The sequence below is a fragment of the Lethenteron reissneri genome, chromosome 70 (assembly GCF_015708825.2).
Source record: "Lethenteron reissneri isolate LAM-NWPU_2019-01 chromosome 70, ASM1570882v1, whole genome shotgun sequence".
NCBI lineage: Eukaryota > Metazoa > Chordata > Hyperoartia > Petromyzontiformes > Petromyzontidae > Lethenteron > Lethenteron reissneri.
The window spans coordinates 4252176-4274037 of record NC_083848.1 but is presented as its reverse complement, the minus strand read 5'-3'; the positions used below and the strand labels follow the sequence as shown (position 1 = coordinate 4274037).

Sequence of the window (21862 nt, the reverse complement as noted above, 5' to 3'; positions counted from 1 at the left end):
TAATCACGTGATTTTCCCTAATCGTTAGGTAACCTGCTGCTCTAACCAGCTTGAACTTTTAAAGATAAACCCCTCTTCATTTCAATCGGTAATATGCCGAGTATATGGGTTCATTTCTACTTGTTATAATATCAGTCAATCTACAATCAGCCTCATTCTGAGCGAGTCCTCGATAGTATAGTGGTTAGTATCCCCGCCTGTCACGCGGGAGACCGGGGTTCAATTCCCCGTCGGGGAGAGCTAACTCTTTTAAAAAGAAATTTGGCCACTGGCTCTCATTGCTTATTACAATTTAAAATCACTTGCTAGTTCCTTTTATCACGTAATTTCACCAAACGTCTGAATCACCTGCTGCACTTAAAAGCCTGAACTTTTAAAGATGAATCCTTCTTCATTTCAACGATTATTTATTGAGTATTAGAGTTTATTTCTAGTTATAAGTTCTGTCAATCACAAAATCTGCCCCACTCTGACCGAAGTCCCCGATAGTAAAGTCGTTAGGTTCCCCATGGAACGCGGGAGACCAGGGTTCAATTCCCCGTCGGGGAGAACTACTCTTTTAAAAATGTTTGGCCTCTGGCTCTCCTTATTGTTATTACTATTTGAAAAGGACTTGCTCTTGACTTTAATCACGTGATTTTCCCTAATCGTTAGGTAACCTGCTGCTCTAACCAGCTTGAACTTTTAAAGATAAACCCCTCTTCATTTCAATCGGTAATATGCCGAGTATATGGGTTCATTTCTACTTGTTATAATATCAGTCAATCTACAATCAGCCTCATTCTGAGCGAGTCCTCGATAGTATAGTGGTTAGTATCCCCGCCTGTCACGCGGGAGACCGGGGTTCAATTCCCCGTCGGGGAGAGCAACTCTTTTAAAAAAGAAATGGCCACTGGCTCTCATTGTTATTACAATTTAAAATTACTTGCTGTTCCCTTTTATCACGTTATTTCACCAAACGTTGACTCACCTGCTGCACTCAAAAGCCTGAACTTTTAAAGATGAATCCTTCTTCATTTCAAGCTATTATTTACTGAGAATATGAGTTTTTTTATTATAAGTGCTGTTAATCACGAAATAGCCCCACTCTGACCGAGTCCTCGATAGTAACGTCGTTCGTTTCCCCACATGGAACGCGGGAGACCAGGGTTCAATTCCCCGTCGGGGAGAACTACTCTTTTAAGAATGTTTTGGCCTCTGGCTCTCCTTATTGTTATTACTATTTGAAAGGACTTGCTCTTGACTTTAATCACGTGATTTTCCCTAATCGTTAGGTAACCTGCTGCTCTAACCAGCTTGAACTTTTAAAGATAAACCCCTCTTCATTTCAATCGGTAATATGCCGAGTATATGGGTTCATTTCTACTTGTTATAATATCAGTCAATCTACAATCAGCCTCATTCTGAGCGAGTCCTCGATAGTATAGTGGTTAGTATCCCCGCCTGTCACGCGGGAGACCGGGGTTCAATTCCCCGTCGGGGAGAGCAACTCTTTTAAAAAGAAAATTGGCCACTGGCTCTCATTGTTATTACAATTTAAAATGACTTGCTGTTCACTTTATCACGCGATTTTAACCAAACCTTGAGTCACCTGCTGCACTTAAAAGCCTGAACTTTTAAAGATGAATCCTTCTTCATTTCAAACGATTATTTAATGAGTATTAGAGTTTATTTCTAGTTATAATTTCTGTCAATCACAAATCTGCCCCACTCTGACCGAGTCCCCGATAGTAAAGTCGTTAGGTTCCCCACATGTAACGCGGGAGACCAGGGTTCAATTCCCCGTCGGGAAGAGCAACTCTTTTTAAAAAAAATGGCCACTGGCTCTCATTGTTATTACAATTTAAAAGGACTTGCTCTTTACTTTAATCACGTGATTTTCACTAATCGTTAGGTAACCTGCTGCTCTAACCAGCTTGAACTTTTAAAGATAAACCCCTCTTCATTTCAATCGGTAATATGCCGAGTATATGGGTTCATTTCTACTTCTTATAAGTTCAGCCAATCTACAATCAGCCGCATTCTGAGCGAGTCCTCGATAGTGTAGTGGTTAGTATCCCCACATGGAACGCGGGAGACCAGGGTTCAATTCCCCGTCGGGGAGAACTACTCTTTTAAGAATGTTTTGGCCTCTGGCTCTCCTTATTGTTATTACAATTTAAAAGGACTTGCTCTTGACTTTAATCACGTGATTTTCCCTAATCGTTAGGTAACCTGCTGCTCTAACCAGCTTGAACTTTTAAAGATAAACCCCTCTTCATTTCAATCGGTAATATGCCGAGTATATGGGTTCATTTCTACTTGTTATAATATCAGTCAATCTACAATCAGCCTCATTCTGAGCGAGTCCTCGATAGTATAGTGGTTAGTATCCCCGCCTGTCACGCGGGAGACCGGGGTTCAATTCCCCGTCGGGGAGAGCAACTCTTTTAAAAAAGAAAATGGCCACTGGCTCTCATTGTTATTACAATTTAAAATGACTTGCTGTTCACTTTATCACGCGATTTTAACCAAACCTTGAGTCACCTGCTGCACTTAAAAGCCTGAACTTTTAAAGATGAATCCTTCTTCATTTCAAACGATTATTTAATGAGTATTAGAGTTTATTTCTAGTTATAATTTCTGTCAATCACAAATCTGCCCCACTCTGACCGAGTCCCCGATAGTAAAGTCGTTAGGTTCCCCACATGTAACGCGGGAGACCAGGGTTCAATTCCCCGTCGGGAAGAGCAACTCTTTTTAAAAAATGGCCACTGGCTCTCATTGTTATTACAATTTAAAAGGACTTGCTCTTTACTTTAATCACGTGATTTTCCCTAATCGTTAGGTAACCTGCTGCTCTAACCAGCTTGAACTTTTAAAGATAAACCCCTCTTCATTTCAATCGGTAATATGCCGAGTATATGGGTTCATTTCTACTTCTTATAAGTTCAGCCAATCTACAATCAGCCTCATTCTGAGCGAGTCCTCGATAGTATAGTGGTTAGTATCCCCGCCTGTCACGCGGGAGACCGGGGTTCAATTCCCCGTCGGGGAGAGCAACTCTTTTAAAAAAGAAAATGGCCACTGGCTCTCATTGTTATTACAATTTAAAATTACTTGCTGTTCCCTTTTATCACGTTAATTTCACCGAACGTTGACTCACCTGCTGCACTCAAAAGCCTGAACTTTTAAAGATGAATCCTTCTTCATTTCAAGCTATTATTTACTGAGAATATGAGTTTTTTTATTATAAGTGCTGTTAATCACGAAATAGCCCCACTCTGACCGAGTCCTCGATAGTAACGTCGTTCGTTTCCCCACATGGAACGCGGGAGACCAGGGTTCAATTCCCCGTCGGGGAGAACTACTCTTTTAAGAATGTTTTGGCCTCTGGCTCTCCTTATTGTTATTACTATTTGAAAGGACTTGCTCTTGACTTTAATCACGTGATTTTCCCTAATCGTTAGGTAACCTGCTGCTCTAACCAGCTTGAACTTTTAAAGATAAACCCCTCTTCATTTCAATCGGTAATATGCCGAGTATATGGGTTCATTTCTACTTGTTATAATATCAGTCAATCTACAATCAGCCTCATTCTGAGCGAGTCCTCGATAGTATAGTGGTTAGTATCCCCGCCTGTCACGCGGGAGACCGGGGTTCAATTCCCCGTCGGGGAGAGCAACTCTTTTAAAAAAGAAAATGGCCACTGGCTCTCATTGTTATTACAATTTAAAATGACTTGCTGTTCACTTTATCACGCGATTTTAACCAAACCTTGAGTCACCTGCTGCACTTAAAAGCCTGAACTTTTAAAGATGAATCCTTCTTCATTTCAAACGATTATTTAATGAGTATTAGAGTTTATTTCTAGTTATAATTTCTGTCAATCACAAATCTGCCCCACTCTGACCGAGTCCCCGATAGTAAAGTCGTTAGGTTCCCCACATGTAACGCGGGAGACCAGGGTTCAATTCCCCGTCGGGAAGAGCAACTCTTTTTTAAAAAATGGCCACTGGCTCTCATTGTTATTACAATTTAAAAGGACTTGCTGTTCACTTTATCACGCGATTTTAACCAAACCTTGAGTCACCTGCTGCACTTAAAAGCCTGAACTTTTAAAGATGAATCCTTCTTCATTTCAAACGATTATTTAATGAGTATTAGAGTTTATTTCTAGTTATAATTTCTGTCAATCACAAATCTGCCCCACTCTGACCGAGTCCCCGATAGTAAAGTCGTTAGGTTCCCCACATGTAACGCGGGAGACCAGGGTTCAATTCCCCGTCGGGAAGAGCAACTCTTTTTTAAAAAATGGCCACTGGCTCTCATTGTTATTACAATTTAAAAGGACTTGCTCTTTACTTTAATCACGTGATTTTCCCTAATCGTTAGGTAACCTGCTGCTCTAACCAGCTTGAACTTTTAAAGATAAACCCCTCTTCATTTCAATCGGTAATATGCCGAGTATATGGGTTCATTTCTACTTCTTATAAGTTCAGCCAATCTACAATCAGCCTCATTCTGAGCGAGTCCTCGATAGTATAGTGGTTAGTATCCCCGCCTGTCACGCGGGAGACCGGGGTTCAATTCCCCGTCGGGGAGAGCAACTCTTTTAAAAAAGAAAATGGCCACTGGCTCTCATTGTTATTACAATTTAAAATTACTTGCTGTTCCCTTTTATCACGTTAATTTCACCGAACGTTGACTCACCTGCTGCACTCAAAAGCCTGAACTTTTAAAGATGAATCCTTCTTCATTTCAAGCTATTATTTACTGAGAATATGAGTTTTTTTATTATAAGTGCTGTTAATCACGAAATAGCCCCACTCTGACCGAGTCCTCGATAGTAACGTCGTTCGTTTCCCCACATGGAACGCGGGAGACCAGGGTTCAATTCCCCGTCGGGGAGAACTACTCTTTTAAGAATGTTTTGGCCTCTGGCTCTCCTTATTGTTATTACTATTTGAAAGGACTTGCTCTTGACTTTAATCACGTGATTTTCCCTAATCGTTAGGTAACCTGCTGCTCTAACCAGCTTGAACTTTTAAAGATAAACCCCTCTTCATTTCAATCGGTAATATGCCGAGTATATGGGTTCATTTCTACTTGTTATAATATCAGTCAATCTACAATCAGCCTCATTCTGAGCGAGTCCTCGATAGTATAGTGGTTAGTATCCCCGCCTGTCACGCGGGAGACCGGGGTTCAATTCCCCGTCGGGGAGAGCAACTCTTTTAAAAAAGAAAATGGCCACTGGCTCTCATTGTTATTACAATTTAAAATGACTTGCTGTTCACTTTATCACGCGATTTTAACCAAACCTTGAGTCACCTGCTGCACTTAAAAGCCTGAACTTTTAAAGATGAATCCTTCTTCATTTCAAACGATTATTTAATGAGTATTAGAGTTTATTTCTAGTTATAATTTCTGTCAATCACAAATCTGCCCCACTCTGACCGAGTCCCCGATAGTAAAGTCGTTAGGTTCCCCACATGTAACGCGGGAGACCAGGGTTCAATTCCCCGTCGGGAAGAGCAACTCTTTTTTAAAAAATGGCCACTGGCTCTCATTGTTATTACCATTTAAAAGGACTTGCTCTTGACTTTAATCACGTGATTTTCCCTAATCGTTAGGTAACCTGCTGCTCTAACCAGCTTGAACTTTTAAAGATAAACCCCTCTTCATTTCAATCGGTAATATGCTGAGTATCGGGGTTGATTTCTACTTGTTATAATATCAGTCAATCTACAATCAGCCTCATTCTGAGCGAGTCCTCGATAGTATAGTGGTTAGTATCCCCGCTTGTCACGCGGGAGACCGGGGTTCAATTCCCCGTCGGGGAGAGCAACTCTTTTAAAAAAGAAAATGGCCACTGGCTCTCAGTGTTATTACAATTTAAAATGACTTGCTCTTTACTTTAATCACGTGATTTTCCCTAATCGTTAGGTAACCTGCTGCTCTAACCAGCTTGAACTTTTAAAGATAAACCCCTCTTCATTTAAATCGGTAATATGCCGAGTATATGGGTTCATTTCTACTTCTTATAAGTTCAGCCAATCTACAATCAGCCTCATTCTGAGCGAGTCCTCGATAGTATAGTGGTTAGTATCCCCGCCTGTCACGCGGGAGACCGGGGTTCAATTCCCCGTCGGGGAGAGCAACTCTTTTAAAAAAGAAAATGGCCACTGGCTCTCATTGTTATTACAATTTAAAATTACTTGCTGTTCCCTTTTATCACGTTAATTTCACCGAACGTTGACTCACCTGCTGCACTCAAAAGCCTGAACTTTTAAAGATGAATCCTTCTTCATTTCAAGCTATTATTTACTGAGAATATGAGTTTTTTTATTATAAGTGCTGTTAATCACGAAATAGCCCCACTCTGACCGAGTCCTCGATAGTAACGTCGTTCGTTTCCCCACATGGAACGCGGGAGACCAGGGTTCAATTCCCCGTCGGGGAGAACTACTCTTTTAAGAATGTTTTGGCCTCTGGCTCTCCTTATTGTTATTACTATTTGAAAGGACTTGCTCTTGACTTTAATCACGTGATTTTCCCTAATCGTTAGGTAACCTGCTGCTCTAACCAGCTTGAACTTTTAAAGATAAACCCCTCTTCATTTCAATCGGTAATATGCCGAGTATATGGGTTCATTTCTACTTGTTATAATATCAGTCAATCTACAATCAGCCTCATTCTGAGCGAGTCCTCGATAGTATAGTGGTTAGTATCCCCGCCTGTCACGCGGGAGACCGGGGTTCAATTCCCCGTCGGGGAGAGCGACTCTTTTAAAAAAGAAAATGGCCACTGGCTCTCATTGTTTTTACAATTTAAAATGACTTCCTGTTCACTTTATCACGCGATTTAACCAAACCTTGAGTCACCTGCTGCACTTAAAAGCCTGAACTTTTAAAGATGAATCCTTCTTCATTTCAAACGATTATTTAATGAGTATTAGAGTTTATTTCTAGTTATAATTTCTGTCAATCAAAATCTGCCCCACTCTGACCGAGTCCCCGATAGTAAAGTCGTTAGGTTCCCCACATGTAACGCGGGAGACCAGGGTTCAATTCCCCGTCGGGGAGAACTACTCTTTTAAGAATGTTTTGGCCTCTGGCTCTCCTCATTGTTATTACTATTTGAAAGGACTTGCTCTTGACTTTAATCACGTGATTTTCCCTAATCGTTAGGTAACCTGCTGCTCTAACCAGCTTGAACTTTTAAAGATAAACCCCTCTTCATTTCAATCGGTAATATGCCGAGTATATGGGTTCATTTCTACTTGTTATAATATCAGTCAATCTACAATCAGCCTCATTCTGAGCGAGTCCTCGATAGTATAGTGGTTAGTATCCCCGCCTGTCACGCGGGAGACCGGGGTTCAATTCCCCGTCGGGGAGAGCAACTCTTTTAAAAAAGAAAATGGCCACTGGCTCTCATTGTTATTACAATTTAAAATGACTTGCTGTTCACTTTATCACGCGATTTTAACCAAACCTTGAGTCACCTGCTGCACTTAAAAGCCTGAACTTTTAAAGATGAATCCTTCTTCATTTCAAACGATTATTTAATGAGTATTAGAGTTTATTTCTAGTTATAATTTCTGTCAATCACAAATCTGCCCCACTCTGACCGAGTCCCCGATAGTAAAGTCGTTAGGTTCCCCACATGTAACGCGGGAGACCAGGGTTCAATTCCCCGTCGGGAAGAGCAACTCTTTTTAAAAAATGGCCACTGGCTCTCATTGTTATTACAATTTAAAAGGACTTGCTCTTTACTTTAATCACGTGATTTTCCCTAATCGTTAGGTAACCTGCTGCTCTAACCAGCTTGAACTTTTAAAGATAAACCCCTCTTCATTTCAATCGGTAATATGCCGAGTATATGGGTTCATTTCTACTTCTTATAAGTTCAGCCAATCTACAATCAGCCTCATTCTGAGCGAGTCCTCGATAGTATAGTGGTTAGTATCCCCGCCTGTCACGCGGGAGACCGGGGTTCAATTCCCCGTCGGGGAGAGCAACTCTTTTAAAAAAGAAAATGGCCACTGGCTCTCATTGTTATTACAATTTAAAATTACTTGCTGTTCCCTTTTATCACGTTAATTTCACCGAACGTTGACTCACCTGCTGCACTCAAAAGCCTGAACTTTTAAAGATGAATCCTTCTTCATTTCAAGCTATTATTTACTGAGAATATGAGTTTTTTTATTATAAGTGCTGTTAATCACGAAATAGCCCCACTCTGACCGAGTCCTCGATAGTAACGTCGTTCGTTTCCCCACATGGAACGCGGGAGACCAGGGTTCAATTCCCCGTCGGGGAGAACTACTCTTTTAAGAATGTTTTGGCCTCTGGCTCTCCTTATTGTTATTACTATTTGAAAGGACTTGCTCTTGACTTTAATCACGTGATTTTCCCTAATCGTTAGGTAACCTGCTGCTCTAACCAGCTTGAACTTTTAAAGATAAACCCCTCTTCATTTCAATCGGTAATATGCCGAGTATATGGGTTCATTTCTACTTGTTATAATATCAGTCAATCTACAATCAGCCTCATTCTGAGCGAGTCCTCGATAGTATAGTGGTTAGTATCCCCGCCTGTCACGCGGGAGACCGGGGTTCAATTCCCCGTCGGGGAGAGCAACTCTTTTAAAAAAGAAAATGGCCACTGGCTCTCATTGTTATTACAATTTAAAATGACTTGCTGTTCACTTTATCACGCGATTTTAACCAAACCTTGAGTCACCTGCTGCACTTAAAAGCCTGAACTTTTAAAGATGAATCCTTCTTCATTTCAAACGATTATTTAATGAGTATTAGAGTTTATTTCTAGTTATAATTTCTGTCAATCACAAATCTGCCCCACTCTGACCGAGTCCCCGATAGTAAAGTCGTTAGGTTCCCCACATGTAACGCGGGAGACCAGGGTTCAATTCCCCGTCGGGAAGAGCAACTCTTTTTTAAAAAATGGCCACTGGCTCTCATTGTTATTACAATTTAAAAGGACTTGCTCTTTACTTTAATCACGTGATTTTCCCTAATCGTTAGGTAACCTGCTGCTCTAACCAGCTTGAACTTTTAAAGATAAACCCCTCTTCATTTCAATCGGTAATATGCCGAGTATATGGGTTCATTTCTACTTCTTATAAGTTCAGCCAATCTACAATCAGCCTCATTCTGAGCGAGTCCTCGATAGTATAGTGGTTAGTATCCCCGCCTGTCACGCGGGAGACCGGGGTTCAATTCCCCGTCGGGGAGAGCAACTCTTTTAAAAAAGAAAATGGCCACTGGCTCTCATTGTTATTACAATTTAAAATTACTTGCTGTTCCCTTTTATCACGTTAATTTCACCAAACGTTGACTCACCTGCTGCACTCAAAAGCCTGAACTTTTAAAGATGAATCCTTCTTCATTTCAAGCTATTATTTACTGAGAATATGAGTTTTTTTATTATAAGTGCTGTTAATCACGAAATAGCCCCACTCTGACCGAGTCCTCGATAGTAACGTCGTTCGTTTCCCCACATGGAACGCGGGAGACCAGGGTTCAATTCCCCGTCGGGGAGAACTACTCTTTTAAGAATGTTTTGGCCTCTGGCTCTCCTTATTGTTATTACTATTTGAAAGGACTTGCTCTTGACTTTAATCACGTGATTTTCCCTAATCGTTAGGTAACCTGCTGCTCTAACCAGCTTGAACTTTTAAAGATAAACCCCTCTTCATTTCAATCGGTAATATGCCGAGTATATGGGTTCATTTCTACTTGTTATAATATCAGTCAATCTACAATCAGCCTCATTCTGAGCGAGTCCTCGATAGTATAGTGGTTAGTATCCCCGCCTGTCACGCGGGAGACCGGGGTTCAATTCCCCGTCGGGGAGAGCAACTCTTTTAAAAAAGAAAATGGCCACTGGCTCTCATTGTTATTACAATTTAAAATGACTTGCTGTTCACTTTATCACGCGATTTTAACCAAACCTTGAGTCACCTGCTGCACTTAAAAGCCTGAACTTTTAAAGATGAATCCTTCTTCATTTCAAACGATTATTTAATGAGTATTAGAGTTTATTTCTAGTTATAATTTCTGTCAATCACAAATCTGCCCCACTCTGACCGAGTCCCCGATAGTAAAGTCGTTAGGTTCCCCACATGTAACGCGGGAGACCAGGGTTCAATTCCCCGTCGGGAAGAGCAACTCTTTTTAAAAAATGGCCACTGGCTCTCATTGTTATTACAATTTAAAAGGACTTGCTCTTTACTTTAATCACGTGATTTTCCCTAATCGTTAGGTAACCTGCTGCTCTAACCAGCTTGAACTTTTAAAGATAAACCCCTCTTCATTTCAATCGGTAATATGCCGAGTATATGGGTTCATTTCTACTTCTTATAAGTTCAGCCAATCTACAATCAGCCTCATTCTGAGCGAGTCCTCGATAGTATAGTGGTTAGTATCCCCGCCTGTCACGCGGGAGACCGGGGTTCAATTCCCCGTCGGGGAGAGCAACTCTTTTAAAAAAGAAAATGGCCACTGGCTCTCATTGTTATTACAATTTAAAATTACTTGCTGTTCCCTTTTATCACGTTAATTTCACCAAACGTTGACTCACCTGCTGCACTCAAAAGCCTGAACTTTTAAAGATGAATCCTTCTTCATTTCAAGCTATTATTTACTGAGAATATGAGTTTTTTTATTATAAGTGCTGTTAATCACGAAATAGCCCCACTCTGACCGAGTCCTCGATAGTAACGTCGTTCGTTTCCCCACATGGAACGCGGGAGACCAGGGTTCAATTCCCCGTCGGGGAGAACTACTCTTTTAAGAATGTTTTGGCCTCTGGCTCTCCTTATTGTTATTACTATTTGAAAGGACTTGCTCTTGACTTTAATCACGTGATTTTCCCTAATCGTTAGGTAACCTGCTGCTCTAACCAGCTTGAACTTTTAAAGATAAACCCCTCTTCATTTCAATCGGTAATATGCCGAGTATATGGGTTCATTTCTACTTGTTATAATATCAGTCAATCTACAATCAGCCTCATTCTGAGCGAGTCCTCGATAGTATAGTGGTTAGTATCCCCGCCTGTCACGCGGGAGACCGGGGTTCAATTCCCCGTCGGGGAGAGCAACTCTTTTAAAAAAGAAAATGGCCACTGGCTCTCAGTGTTATTACAATTTAAAATGACTTGCTGTTCACTTTTATCCCGTGATTTTCACCAAACGTTGAGTCACCTGCTGCACTTAAAAGCCTGAACTTTTAAAGATGAATCCTTCTTCATTTCAAGCTATTATTTACTGAGAATATGAGTTTTTTTATTATAAGTGCTGTTAATCACGAAATAGCCCCACTCTGACCGAGTCCTCGATAGTAACGTCGTTCGTTTCCCCACATGGAACGCGGGAGACCAGGGTTCAATTCCCCGTCGGGGAGAACTACTCTTTTAAGAATGTTTTGGCCTCTGGCTCTCCTTATTGTTATTACTATTTGAAAAGGACTTGCTCTTGACTTTAATCACGTGATTTTCCCTAATCGTTAGGTAACCTGCTGCTCTAACCAGCTTGAACTTTTAAAGATAAACCCCTCTTCATTTCAATCGGTAATATGCCGAGTATATGGGTTCATTTCTACTTGTTATAATATCAGTCAATCTACAATCAGCCTCATTCGGAGCGAGTCCTCGATAGTATAGTGGTTAGTATCCCCGCCTGTCACGCGGGAGACCGGGGTTCAATTCCCCGTCGGGGAGAGCAACTCTTTTAAAAAAGAAAATGGCCACTGGCTCTCATTGTTATTACAATTTAAAATGACTTGCTGTTCACTTTATCACGTGAATTTCACCAAACGTTGAGTCACCTGCTGCACTCAAAAGCCTGAACTTTTAAAGATGAATCCTTCTTCATTTCAAGCTATTATTTACTGAGAATATGAGTTTTTTTATTATAAGTGCTGTTAATCACGAAATAGCCCCACTCTGACCGAGTCCTCGATAGTAACGTCGTTCGTTTCCCCACATGGAACGCGGGAGACCAGGGTTCAATTCCCCGTCGGGAAGAGCAACTCTTTTTTAAAAAATGGCCACTGGCTCTCTATTGTTATTACTATTTGAAAGGACTTGCTCTTGACTTTAATCACGTGATTTTCCCTAATCGTTAGGTAACCTGCTGCTCTAACCAGCTTGAACTTATAAAGATAAACCCCTCTTCATTTCAATCGGTAATATGCCGAGTATATGGGTTCATTTTTACTTGTTATAATATCAGTCAATCCACAATCAGCCTCATTCTGAGCGAGTCCTCGATAGTATAGTGGTTAGTATCCCCGCCTGTCACGCGGGAGACCGCGGTTCAATTCCCCGTCGGGGAGAGCAACTCTTTTAAAAAAGAAAATGGCCACTGGCTCTCATTGTTATTACAATTTAAAAGGACTTGCTCTTTACTTTAATCACGTGATTTTCCCTAATCGTTAGGTAACCTGCTGCTCTAACCAGCTTGAACTTTTAAAGATAAACCCCTCTTCATTTCAATCGGTAATATGCCGAGTATATGGGTTCATTTCTACTTGTTATAATATCAGTCAATCTACAATCAGCCTCATTCTGAGCGAGTCCTCGATAGTATAGTGGTTAGTATCCCCGCCTGTCACGCGGGAGACCGGGGTTCAATTCCCCGTCGGGGAGAGCAACTCTTTTAAAAAAGAAAATGGCCACTGGCTCTCATTGTTATTACAATTTAAAATGACTTGCTGTTCACTTTATCACGCGATTTTAACCAAACCTTGAGTCACCTGCTGCACTTAAAAGCCTGAACTTTTAAAGATGAATCCTTCTTCATTTCAAACGATTATTTAATGAGTATTAGAGTTTATTTCTAGTTATAATTTCTGTCAATCACAAATCTGCCCCACTCTGACCGAGTCCCCGATAGTAAAGTCGTTAGGTTCCCCACATGTAACGCGGGAGACCAGGGTTCAATTCCCCGTCGGGAAGAGCAACTCTTTTTTAAAAAATGGCCACTGGCTCTCATTGTTATTACAATTTAAAAGGACTTGCTCTTTACTTTAATCACGTGATTTTCCCTAATCGTTAGGTAACCTGCTGCTCTAACCAGCTTGAACTTTTAAAGATAAACCCCTCTTCATTTCAATCGGTAATATGCCGAGTATATGGGTTCATTTCTACTTCTTATAAGTTCAGCCAATCTACAATCAGCCTCATTCTGAGCGAGTCCTCGATAGTATAGTGGTTAGTATCCCCGCCTGTCACGCGGGAGACCGGGGTTCAATTCCCCGTCGGGGAGAGCAACTCTTTTAAAAAAGAAAATGGCCACTGGCTCTCATTGTTATTACAATTTAAAATTACTTGCTGTTCCCTTTTATCACGTTAATTTCACCGAACGTTGACTCACCTGCTGCACTCAAAAGCCTGAACTTTTAAAGATGAATCCTTCTTCATTTCAAGCTATTATTTACTGAGAATATGAGTTTTTTTATTATAAGTGCTGTTAATCACGAAATAGCCCCACTCTGACCGAGTCCTCGATAGTAACGTCGTTCGTTTCCCCACATGGAACGCGGGAGACCAGGGTTCAATTCCCCGTCGGGGAGAACTACTCTTTTAAGAATGTTTTGGCCTCTGGCTCTCCTTATTGTTATTACTATTTGAAAGGACTTGCTCTTGACTTTAATCACGTGATTTTCCCTAATCGTTAGGTAACCTGCTGCTCTAACCAGCTTGAACTTTTAAAGATAAACCCCTCTTCATTTCAATCGGTAATATGCCGAGTATATGGGTTCATTTCTACTTGTTATAATATCAGTCAATCTACAATCAGCCTCATTCTGAGCGAGTCCTCGATAGTATAGTGGTTAGTATCCCCGCCTGTCACGCGGGAGACCGGGGTTCAATTCCCCGTCGGGGAGAGCAACTCTTTTAAAAAAGAAAATGGCCACTGGCTCTCATTGTTATTACAATTTAAAATGACTTGCTGTTCACTTTATCACGCGATTTTAACCAAACCTTGAGTCACCTGCTGCACTTAAAAGCCTGAACTTTTAAAGATGAATCCTTCTTCATTTCAAACGATTATTTAATGAGTATTAGAGTTTATTTCTAGTTATAATTTCTGTCAATCACAAATCTGCCCCACTCTGACCGAGTCCCCGATAGTAAAGTCGTTAGGTTCCCCACATGTAACGCGGGAGACCAGGGTTCAATTCCCCGTCGGGAGAGACTACTCTTTTTAAAAAATGGCCTACTGGCTCTCTATTGTTATTACAATTTAAAAGGACTTGCTCTTGACTTTAATCACGTGATTTTCCCTAATCGTTAGGTAACCTGCTGCTCTAACCAGCTTGAACTTTTAAAGATAAACCCCTCTTCATTTCAATCGGTAATATGCCGAGTATATGGGTTCATTTCTACTTCTTATAAGTATCAGTCAATCTACAATCAGCCTCATTCTGAGCGAGTCCTCGATAGTATAGTGGTTAGTATCCCCGCCTGTCACGCGGGAGACCGGGGTTCAATTCCCCGTCGGGGAGAGCAACTCTTTTAAAAAAGAAAATGGCCACTGGCTCTCATTGTTATTACAATTTAAAATGACTTGCTGTTCACTTTATCACGCTAATTTAACCAAACCTTGAGTCACCTGCTGCACTTAAAAGCCTGAACTTTTAAAGATGAATCCTTCTTCATTTCAAAGCTATTATTTACTGAGAATATGAGTTTTTTTAGTTATAATTGCTGTCAATCACGAAATAGCCCCACTCTGACCGAGTCCTCGATAGGAGCGTCGTTAGTTTCCCCACATGGAACGCGGGAGACCAGGGTTCAATTCCCCGTCGGGGAGAACTACTCTTTTAAGAAATGTTTGGCCTCTGGCTCTCCTTATTGTTATTACTATTTGAAAGGACTTGCTCTTTAATCACGTGATTTTCCCTAATCGTTAGGTAACCTGCTGCTCTAACCAGCTTGAACTTTTAAAGATAAACCCCTCTTCATTTAAATCGGTAATATGCCGAGTATATGGGTTCATTTCTACTTGTTATAATATCAGTCAATCTACAATCAGCCTCATTCTGAGCGAGTCCTCGATAGTATAGTGGTTAGTATCCCCGCCTGTCACGCGGGAGACCGGGGTTCAATTCCCCGTCGGGGAGAGCAACTCTTTTAAAAAAGAAAATGGCCACTGGCTCTCATTGTTATTACAATTTAAAATGACTTGCTGTTCACTTTATCACGCGATTTAACCAAACCTTGAGTCACCTGCTGCACTTAAAAGCCTGAACTTTTAAAGATGAATCCTTCTTCATTTCAAACGATTATTTAATGAGTATTAGAGTTTATTTCTAGTTATAATTTCTGTCAATCACAAATCTGCCCCACTCTGACCGAGTCCCCGATAGTAAAGTCGTTAGGTTCCCCACATGTAACGCGGGAGACCAGGGTTCAATTCCCCGTCGGGAAGAGCAACTCTTTTTAAAAATGGCCACTGGCTCTCATTGTTATTACAATTTAAAAGGACTTGCTCTTTACTTTAATCACGTGATTTTCCCTAATCGTTAGGTAACCTGCTGCTCTAACCAGCTTGAACTTTTAAAGATAAACCCCTCTTCATTTCAATCGGTAATATGCCGAGTATATGGGTTCATTTCTACTTCTTATAAGTTCAGCCAATCTACAATCAGCCTCATTCTGAGCGAGTCCTCGATAGTATAGTGGTTAGTATCCCCGCCTGTCACGCGGGAGACCGGGGTTCAATTCCCCGTCGGGGAGAGCAACTCTTTTAAAAAAGAAAATGGCCACTGGCTCTCATTGTTATTACAATTTAAAATGACTTGCTGTTCACTTTATCACGCGATTTTAACCAAACCTTGAGTCACCTGCTGCACTTAAAAGCCTGAACTTTTAAAGATGAATCCTTCTTCATTTCAAACGATTATTTAATGAGTATTAGAGTTTATTTCTAGTTATAATTTCTGTCAATCACAAATCTGCCCCACTCTGACCGAGTCCCCGATAGTAAAGTCGTTAGGTTCCCCACATGTAACGCGGGAGACCAGGGTTCAATTCCCCGTCGGGAAGAGCAACTCTTTTTTAAAAAATGGCCACTGGCTCTCATTGTTATTACAATTTAAAAGGACTTGCTCTTTACTTTAATCACGTGATTTTCCCTAATCGTTAGGTAACCTGCTGCTCTAACCAGCTTGAACTTTTAAAGATAAACCCCTCTTCATTTCAATCGGTAATATGCCGAGTATATGGGTTCATTTCTACTTGTTATAATATCAGTCAATCTACAATCAGCCTCATTCTGAGCGAGTCCTCGATAGTATAGTGGTTAGTATCCCCGCCTGTCACGCGGGAGACCGGGGTTCAATTCCCCGTCGGGGAGAGCAACTCTTTTAAAAAAGAAAATGGCCACTGGCTCTCATTGTTATTACAATTTAAAATGACTTGCTGTTCACTTTATCACGCGATTTTAACCAAACCTTGAGTCACCTGCTGCACTTAAAAGCCTGAACTTTTAAAGATGAATCCTTCTTCATTTCAAACGATTATTTAATGAGTATTAGAGTTTATTTCTAGTTATAATTTCTGTCAATCACAAATCTGCCCCACTCTGACCGAGTCCCCGATAGTAAAGTCGTTAGGTTCCCCACATGTAACGCGGGAGACCAGGGTTCAATTCCCCGTCGGGAAGAGCAACTCTTTTTTAAAAAATGGCCACTGGCTCTCATTGTTATTACAATTTAAAAGGACTTGCTCTTTACTTTAATCACGTGATTTTCCCTAATCGTTAGGTAACCTGCTGCTCTAACCAGCTTGAACTTTTAAAGATAAACCCCTCTTCATTTCAATCGGTAATATGCCGAGTATATGGGTTCATTTCTACTTCTTATAAGTTCAGCCAATCTACAATCAGCCTCATTCTGAGCGAGTCCTCGATAGTATAGTGGTTAGTATCCCCGCCTGTCACGCGGGAGACCGGGGTTCAATTCCCCGTCGGGGAGAGCAACTCTTTTAAAAAAGAAAATGGCCACTGGCTCTCATTGTTATTACAATTTAAAATTACTTGCTGTTCCCTTTTATCACGTTAATTTCACCAAACGTTGACTCACCTGCTGCACTCAAAAGCCTGAACTTTTAAAGATGAATCCTTCTTCATTTCAAGCTATTATTTACTGAGAATATGAGTTTTTTTTATTATAAGTGCTGTTAATCACGAAATAGCCCCACTCTGACCGAGTCCTCGATAGTAACGTCGTTCGTTTCCCCACATGGAACGCGGGAGACCAGGGTTCAATTCCCCGTCGGGGAGAACTACTCTTTTAAGAATGTTTTGGCCTCTGGCTCTCCTTATTGTTATTACTATTTGAAAGGACTTGCTCTTGACTTTAATCACGTGATTTTCCCTAATCGTTAGGTAACCTGCTGCTCTAACCAGCTTGAACTTTTAAAGATAAACCCCTCTTCATTTCAATCGGTAATATGCCGAGTATATGGGTTCATTTCTACTTGTTATAATATCAGTCAATCTACAATCAGCCTCATTCTGAGCGAGTCCTCGATAGTATAGTGGTTAGTATCCCCGCCTGTCACGCGGGAGACCGGGGTTCAATTCCCCGTCGGGGAGAGCAACTCTTTTAAAAAAGAAAATGGCCACTGGCTCTCATTGTTATTACAATTTAAAATGACTTGCTGTTCACTTTATCACGCGATTTTAACCAAACCTTGAGTCACCTGCTGCACTTAAAAGCCTGAACTTTTAAAGATGAATCCTTCTTCATTTCAAACGATTATTTAATGAGTATTAGAGTTTATTTCTAGTTATAATTTCTGTCAATCACAAATCTGCCCCACTCTGACCGAGTCCCCGATAGTAAAGTCGTTAGGTTCCCCACATGTAACGCGGGAGACCAGGGTTCAATTCCCCGTCGGGAAGAGCAACTCTTTTTAAAAAATGGCCACTGGCTCTCATTGTTATTACAATTTAAAAGGACTTGCTCTTTACTTTAATCACGTGATTTTCCCTAATCGTTAGGTAACCTGCTGCTCTAACCAGCTTGAACTTTTAAAGATAAACCCCTCTTCATTTCAATCGGTAATATGCCGAGTATATGGGTTCATTTCTACTTCTTATAAGTTCAGCCAATCTACAATCAGCCTCATTCTGAGCGAGTCCTCGATAGTATAGTGGTTAGTATCCCCGCCTGTCACGCGGGAGACCGGGGTTCAATTCCCCGTCGGGGAGAGCAACTCTTTTAAAAAAGAAAATGGCCACTGGCTCTCATTGTTATTACAATTTAAAATTACTTGCTGTTCCCTTTTATCACGTTAATTTCACCGAACGTTGACTCACCTGCTGCACTCAAAAGCCTGAACTTTTAAAGATGAATCCTTCTTCATTTCAAGCTATTATTTACTGAGAATATGAGTTTTTTTATTATAAGTGCTGTTAATCACGAAATAGCCCCACTCTGACCGAGTCCTCGATAGTAACGTCGTTCGTTTCCCCACATGGAACGCGGGAGACCAGGGTTCAATTCCCCGTCGGGGAGAACTACTCTTTTAAGAATGTTTTGGCCTCTGGCTCTCCTTATTGTTATTACTATTTGAAAGGACTTGCTCTTGACTTTAATCACGTGATTTTCCCTAATCGTTAGGTAACCTGCTGCTCTAACCAGCTTGAACTTTTAAAGATAAACCCCTCTTCATTTCAATCGGTAATATGCCGAGTATATGGGTTCATTTCTACTTGTTATAATATCAGTCAATCTACAATCAGCCTCATTCTGAGCGAGTCCTCGATAGTATAGTGGTTAGTATCCCCGCCTGTCACGCGGGAGACCGGGGTTCAATTCCCCGTCGGGGAGAGCAACTCTTTTAAAAAAGAAAATGGCCACTGGCTCTCATTGTTATTACAATTTAAAATTACTTGCTGTTCCCTTTTATCACGTTAATTTCACCGAACGTTGACTCACCTGCTGCACTCAAAAGCCTGAACTTTTAAAGATGAATCCTTCTTCATTTCAAGCTATTATTTACTGAGAATATGAGTTTTTTTATTATAAGTGCTGTTAATCACGAAATAGCCCCACTCTGACCGAGTCCTCGATAGTAACGTCGTTCGTTTCCCCACATGGAACGCGGGAGACCAGGGTTCAATTCCCCGTCGGGGAGAACTACTCTTTTAAGAATGTTTTGGCCTCTGGCTCTCCTTATTGTTATTACTATTTGAAAGGACTTGCTCTTGACTTTAATCACGTGATTTTCCCTAATCGTTAGGTAACCTGCTGCTCTAACCAGCTTGAACTTTTAAAGATAAACCCCTCTTCATTTCAATCGGTAATATGCCGAGTATATGGGTTCATTTCTACTTGTTATAATATCAGTCAATCTACAATCAGCCTCATTCTGAGCGAGTCCTCGATAGTATAGTGGTTAGTATCCCCGCCTGTCACGCGGGAGACCGGGGTTCAATTCCCCGTCGGGGAGAGCAACTCTTTTAAAAAAGAAAATGGCCACTGGCTCTCATTGTTATTACAATTTAAAATGACTTGCTGTTCACTTTATCACGCGATTTTAACCAAACCTTGAGTCACCTGCTGCACTTAAAAGCCTGAACTTTTAAAGATGAATCCTTCTTCATTTCAAACGATTATTTAATGAGTATTAGAGTTTATTTCTAGTTATAATTTCTGTCAATCACAAATCTGCCCCACTCTGACCGAGTCCCCGATAGTAAAGTCGTTAGGTTCCCCACATGTAACGCGGGAGACCAGGGTTCAATTCCCCGTCGGGAAGAGCAACTCTTTTTAAAAAATGGCCACTGGCTCTCATTGTTATTACAATTTAAAAGGACTTGCTCTTGACTTTAATCACGTGATTTTCCCTAATCGTTAGGTTACCTGCTGCTCTAACCGGCTTGAACTTTTAAAGATAAACCCCTCTTCATTTCAATCGGTAATATGCCGAGTATATGGGTTCATATCTACTTGTTATAATATCAGTCAATCTAGAATCAGTTGCATTCTGAGCGAGTCCTCGATAGTATAGTGGTTAGTATACCCGCCTGTCACGCGGGAGACCGGGGTTCAATTCCCCGTCGGGGAGAGCTACACTTTTTAAAATGTTTTGGCCACTGGCTTTCATTGTTATTACAATTTAAAATCACTTGCTATTGCCTTTTATAACGTTAATTTCACCAAACGTCAAATCACCAGCTGCACTCAAAAGCCTTAACTTTTAAAGAGGAATCCTTCTTCATTTCAAGCTATTATTTACTGAGAATATGAGTTTTTTTTGTTATAATTGCTGTCAATCACGAATTAGCCCCACTCTGACCGAGTCCTCGAAAGTAACGTCGTGAGTTTCCCCACATGGAACGCGGAAGACCAGGGTTCAATTCCCCGTCGGGGAGAACAACTCTTTTAAAAATGTTTTGGCCTCTGGCTCTCCTTATTGTTATTACTATTTGAAAGGACTTGCTCTTGACTTTAATCACGTGATTTTCCCTAATCGTTAGGTAACCTGCTGCTCTAACCAGCTTGAACTTTTAAAGCTAAACCCCTCTTCATTTCAATCGGTAATATGCCGAGTATATGGGTTCATTTCTACTTCTTATAAATTCAGCCAATCTACAATCAGCCTCATTCTGAGCGAGTCCTCGATAGTATAGTGGTTAGTATCCCCGCCTGTCACGCGGGAGACCGGGTTCAATTCCCCGTCGGGGAGAGCAACTCTTTTAAAAAAGAAAATGGCCACTGGCTCTCATTGTTATTACAATTTAAAATTACTTGCTGTTCCCTTTTATCACGTTAATTTCACCAAACGTTGACTCACCTGCTGCACTCAAAAGCCTGAACTTTTAAAGATGAATCCTTCATCATTTCAAGCTATTATTTACTGAGAATATGAGTTTTTTTATTATAAGTGGTGTTAATCACGAAATAGCCCCACTCTGACCGAGTCCTCGATAGTAACTTCGTTCGTTTCCCCACATGGAACGCGGGAGACCAGGGTTCAATTCCCCGTCGGGGAGAACTACTCTTTTAAAAATGTTTTGTCCTCTGGCTCTCCTTATTGTTATTACTATTTGAAAGGACTTGCTCTTGACTTTAATCACGTGATTTTCCGTAATCGTTAGGTAACCTGCTGCTCTAACCAGCTTGAACTTTTAAAGATAAACCCCTCTTCATTTCAATGGGTAATATGCCGAGTATATGGGTTCATTTCTACTTGTTATAATATCAGTCAATCTACAATCAGCCTCATTCTGAGCGAGTCCTCGATAGGATAGTGGTTAGTATCCCCGCCTGTCACGCGGGAGACCGGGGTTCAATTCCCCGTCGGGGAGAGCTACACTTTTTAAAATGTTTTTGCCACTGGCTCTCATTGTTATTACAATTTAAAATCACTTTCTGTTCCCTTTTATAACGTTAATTTCACCAAACGTCAAATCACCTGCTGCACTCAAAAGCCTTAACTTTTAAAGATGAATCCTTCATCATTTCAAGCTATTATTTAGTGATAATATCAGTTTTTTTTGTTATAATTGCTGTCAATCACGAATTAGCCCCACTCTGACCGAGTCCTCGATAGGAACGTCGTTAGTTTCCCCACATGGAACGCTGGAGACCAGGGTTCAAATCCCCATCGGGGAGAACTACTCTTTTAAAAATGTTTTGACCTCTGGCTCTCCTTATTGTTATTACTATTTGAAAGCACTTGCTCTTTAATCACGTGATTTTCCCTAATCGTTAGGTAACCTGCTATTCTAACCAGCTTGAACTTTTAAAGATAAACCCCTCTTCATTTCAATTGGTAATATGCCGAGTATATGGGTTCATTTCTACTTGTTATAATATCAGTCAATCTACAAT

The 21862-nt window shown here is 40.9% G+C and overlaps 31 non-coding genes across 31 annotated transcripts; all 31 read left to right on the top strand.

Moving 5' to 3' along the window:
- Nucleotides 1-166: 166 nt before the first annotated feature.
- Nucleotides 167-238, top strand: TRNAD-GUC (transfer RNA aspartic acid (anticodon GUC)). Its single transcript has one exon. It is a non-coding gene; the product is annotated as a tRNA-Asp (tRNA).
- A 554-nt stretch (nt 239-792) lies between these two features.
- Nucleotides 793-864, top strand: TRNAD-GUC (transfer RNA aspartic acid (anticodon GUC)). Its single transcript has one exon. It is a non-coding gene; the product is annotated as a tRNA-Asp (tRNA).
- Nucleotides 865-1412: 548 nt separating this feature from the next.
- Nucleotides 1413-1484, top strand: TRNAD-GUC (transfer RNA aspartic acid (anticodon GUC)). Its single transcript has one exon. It is a non-coding gene; the product is annotated as a tRNA-Asp (tRNA).
- Nucleotides 1485-2347: 863 nt separating this feature from the next.
- Nucleotides 2348-2419, top strand: TRNAD-GUC (transfer RNA aspartic acid (anticodon GUC)). Its single transcript has one exon. It is a non-coding gene; the product is annotated as a tRNA-Asp (tRNA).
- A 546-nt stretch (nt 2420-2965) lies between these two features.
- On the top strand, nt 2966-3037 carry TRNAD-GUC (transfer RNA aspartic acid (anticodon GUC)). The gene has a single exon. It is a non-coding gene; the product is annotated as a tRNA-Asp (tRNA).
- Nucleotides 3038-3587: 550 nt separating this feature from the next.
- Nucleotides 3588-3659, top strand: TRNAD-GUC (transfer RNA aspartic acid (anticodon GUC)). The gene has a single exon. It is a non-coding gene; the product is annotated as a tRNA-Asp (tRNA).
- An 853-nt stretch (nt 3660-4512) lies between these two features.
- On the top strand, nt 4513-4584 carry TRNAD-GUC (transfer RNA aspartic acid (anticodon GUC)). The gene has a single exon. It is a non-coding gene; the product is annotated as a tRNA-Asp (tRNA).
- Nucleotides 4585-5134: 550 nt separating this feature from the next.
- TRNAD-GUC (transfer RNA aspartic acid (anticodon GUC)) lies at nt 5135-5206 on the top strand. The gene has a single exon. It is a non-coding gene; the product is annotated as a tRNA-Asp (tRNA).
- An 860-nt stretch (nt 5207-6066) lies between these two features.
- On the top strand, nt 6067-6138 carry TRNAD-GUC (transfer RNA aspartic acid (anticodon GUC)). Its single transcript has one exon. It is a non-coding gene; the product is annotated as a tRNA-Asp (tRNA).
- Nucleotides 6139-6688: 550 nt separating this feature from the next.
- On the top strand, nt 6689-6760 carry TRNAD-GUC (transfer RNA aspartic acid (anticodon GUC)). Its single transcript has one exon. It is a non-coding gene; the product is annotated as a tRNA-Asp (tRNA).
- A 550-nt stretch (nt 6761-7310) lies between these two features.
- TRNAD-GUC (transfer RNA aspartic acid (anticodon GUC)) lies at nt 7311-7382 on the top strand. The gene has a single exon. It is a non-coding gene; the product is annotated as a tRNA-Asp (tRNA).
- A 546-nt stretch (nt 7383-7928) lies between these two features.
- Nucleotides 7929-8000, top strand: TRNAD-GUC (transfer RNA aspartic acid (anticodon GUC)). Its single transcript has one exon. It is a non-coding gene; the product is annotated as a tRNA-Asp (tRNA).
- A 550-nt stretch (nt 8001-8550) lies between these two features.
- TRNAD-GUC (transfer RNA aspartic acid (anticodon GUC)) lies at nt 8551-8622 on the top strand. Its single transcript has one exon. It is a non-coding gene; the product is annotated as a tRNA-Asp (tRNA).
- A 547-nt stretch (nt 8623-9169) lies between these two features.
- Nucleotides 9170-9241, top strand: TRNAD-GUC (transfer RNA aspartic acid (anticodon GUC)). The gene has a single exon. It is a non-coding gene; the product is annotated as a tRNA-Asp (tRNA).
- A 550-nt stretch (nt 9242-9791) lies between these two features.
- On the top strand, nt 9792-9863 carry TRNAD-GUC (transfer RNA aspartic acid (anticodon GUC)). The gene has a single exon. It is a non-coding gene; the product is annotated as a tRNA-Asp (tRNA).
- Nucleotides 9864-10409: 546 nt separating this feature from the next.
- Nucleotides 10410-10481, top strand: TRNAD-GUC (transfer RNA aspartic acid (anticodon GUC)). Its single transcript has one exon. It is a non-coding gene; the product is annotated as a tRNA-Asp (tRNA).
- A 550-nt stretch (nt 10482-11031) lies between these two features.
- On the top strand, nt 11032-11103 carry TRNAD-GUC (transfer RNA aspartic acid (anticodon GUC)). Its single transcript has one exon. It is a non-coding gene; the product is annotated as a tRNA-Asp (tRNA).
- A 551-nt stretch (nt 11104-11654) lies between these two features.
- TRNAD-GUC (transfer RNA aspartic acid (anticodon GUC)) lies at nt 11655-11726 on the top strand. Its single transcript has one exon. It is a non-coding gene; the product is annotated as a tRNA-Asp (tRNA).
- Nucleotides 11727-12584: 858 nt separating this feature from the next.
- Nucleotides 12585-12656, top strand: TRNAD-GUC (transfer RNA aspartic acid (anticodon GUC)). Its single transcript has one exon. It is a non-coding gene; the product is annotated as a tRNA-Asp (tRNA).
- Nucleotides 12657-13203: 547 nt separating this feature from the next.
- TRNAD-GUC (transfer RNA aspartic acid (anticodon GUC)) lies at nt 13204-13275 on the top strand. The gene has a single exon. It is a non-coding gene; the product is annotated as a tRNA-Asp (tRNA).
- Nucleotides 13276-13825: 550 nt separating this feature from the next.
- On the top strand, nt 13826-13897 carry TRNAD-GUC (transfer RNA aspartic acid (anticodon GUC)). Its single transcript has one exon. It is a non-coding gene; the product is annotated as a tRNA-Asp (tRNA).
- Nucleotides 13898-14446: 549 nt separating this feature from the next.
- Nucleotides 14447-14518, top strand: TRNAD-GUC (transfer RNA aspartic acid (anticodon GUC)). The gene has a single exon. It is a non-coding gene; the product is annotated as a tRNA-Asp (tRNA).
- Nucleotides 14519-15064: 546 nt separating this feature from the next.
- TRNAD-GUC (transfer RNA aspartic acid (anticodon GUC)) lies at nt 15065-15136 on the top strand. The gene has a single exon. It is a non-coding gene; the product is annotated as a tRNA-Asp (tRNA).
- A 544-nt stretch (nt 15137-15680) lies between these two features.
- On the top strand, nt 15681-15752 carry TRNAD-GUC (transfer RNA aspartic acid (anticodon GUC)). Its single transcript has one exon. It is a non-coding gene; the product is annotated as a tRNA-Asp (tRNA).
- A 547-nt stretch (nt 15753-16299) lies between these two features.
- Nucleotides 16300-16371, top strand: TRNAD-GUC (transfer RNA aspartic acid (anticodon GUC)). Its single transcript has one exon. It is a non-coding gene; the product is annotated as a tRNA-Asp (tRNA).
- Nucleotides 16372-16918: 547 nt separating this feature from the next.
- On the top strand, nt 16919-16990 carry TRNAD-GUC (transfer RNA aspartic acid (anticodon GUC)). Its single transcript has one exon. It is a non-coding gene; the product is annotated as a tRNA-Asp (tRNA).
- A 551-nt stretch (nt 16991-17541) lies between these two features.
- On the top strand, nt 17542-17613 carry TRNAD-GUC (transfer RNA aspartic acid (anticodon GUC)). Its single transcript has one exon. It is a non-coding gene; the product is annotated as a tRNA-Asp (tRNA).
- A 546-nt stretch (nt 17614-18159) lies between these two features.
- On the top strand, nt 18160-18231 carry TRNAD-GUC (transfer RNA aspartic acid (anticodon GUC)). Its single transcript has one exon. It is a non-coding gene; the product is annotated as a tRNA-Asp (tRNA).
- A 550-nt stretch (nt 18232-18781) lies between these two features.
- TRNAD-GUC (transfer RNA aspartic acid (anticodon GUC)) lies at nt 18782-18853 on the top strand. The gene has a single exon. It is a non-coding gene; the product is annotated as a tRNA-Asp (tRNA).
- Nucleotides 18854-19403: 550 nt separating this feature from the next.
- Nucleotides 19404-19475, top strand: TRNAD-GUC (transfer RNA aspartic acid (anticodon GUC)). The gene has a single exon. It is a non-coding gene; the product is annotated as a tRNA-Asp (tRNA).
- A 546-nt stretch (nt 19476-20021) lies between these two features.
- On the top strand, nt 20022-20093 carry TRNAD-GUC (transfer RNA aspartic acid (anticodon GUC)). Its single transcript has one exon. It is a non-coding gene; the product is annotated as a tRNA-Asp (tRNA).
- Nucleotides 20094-21862: the final 1769 nt, after the last annotated feature.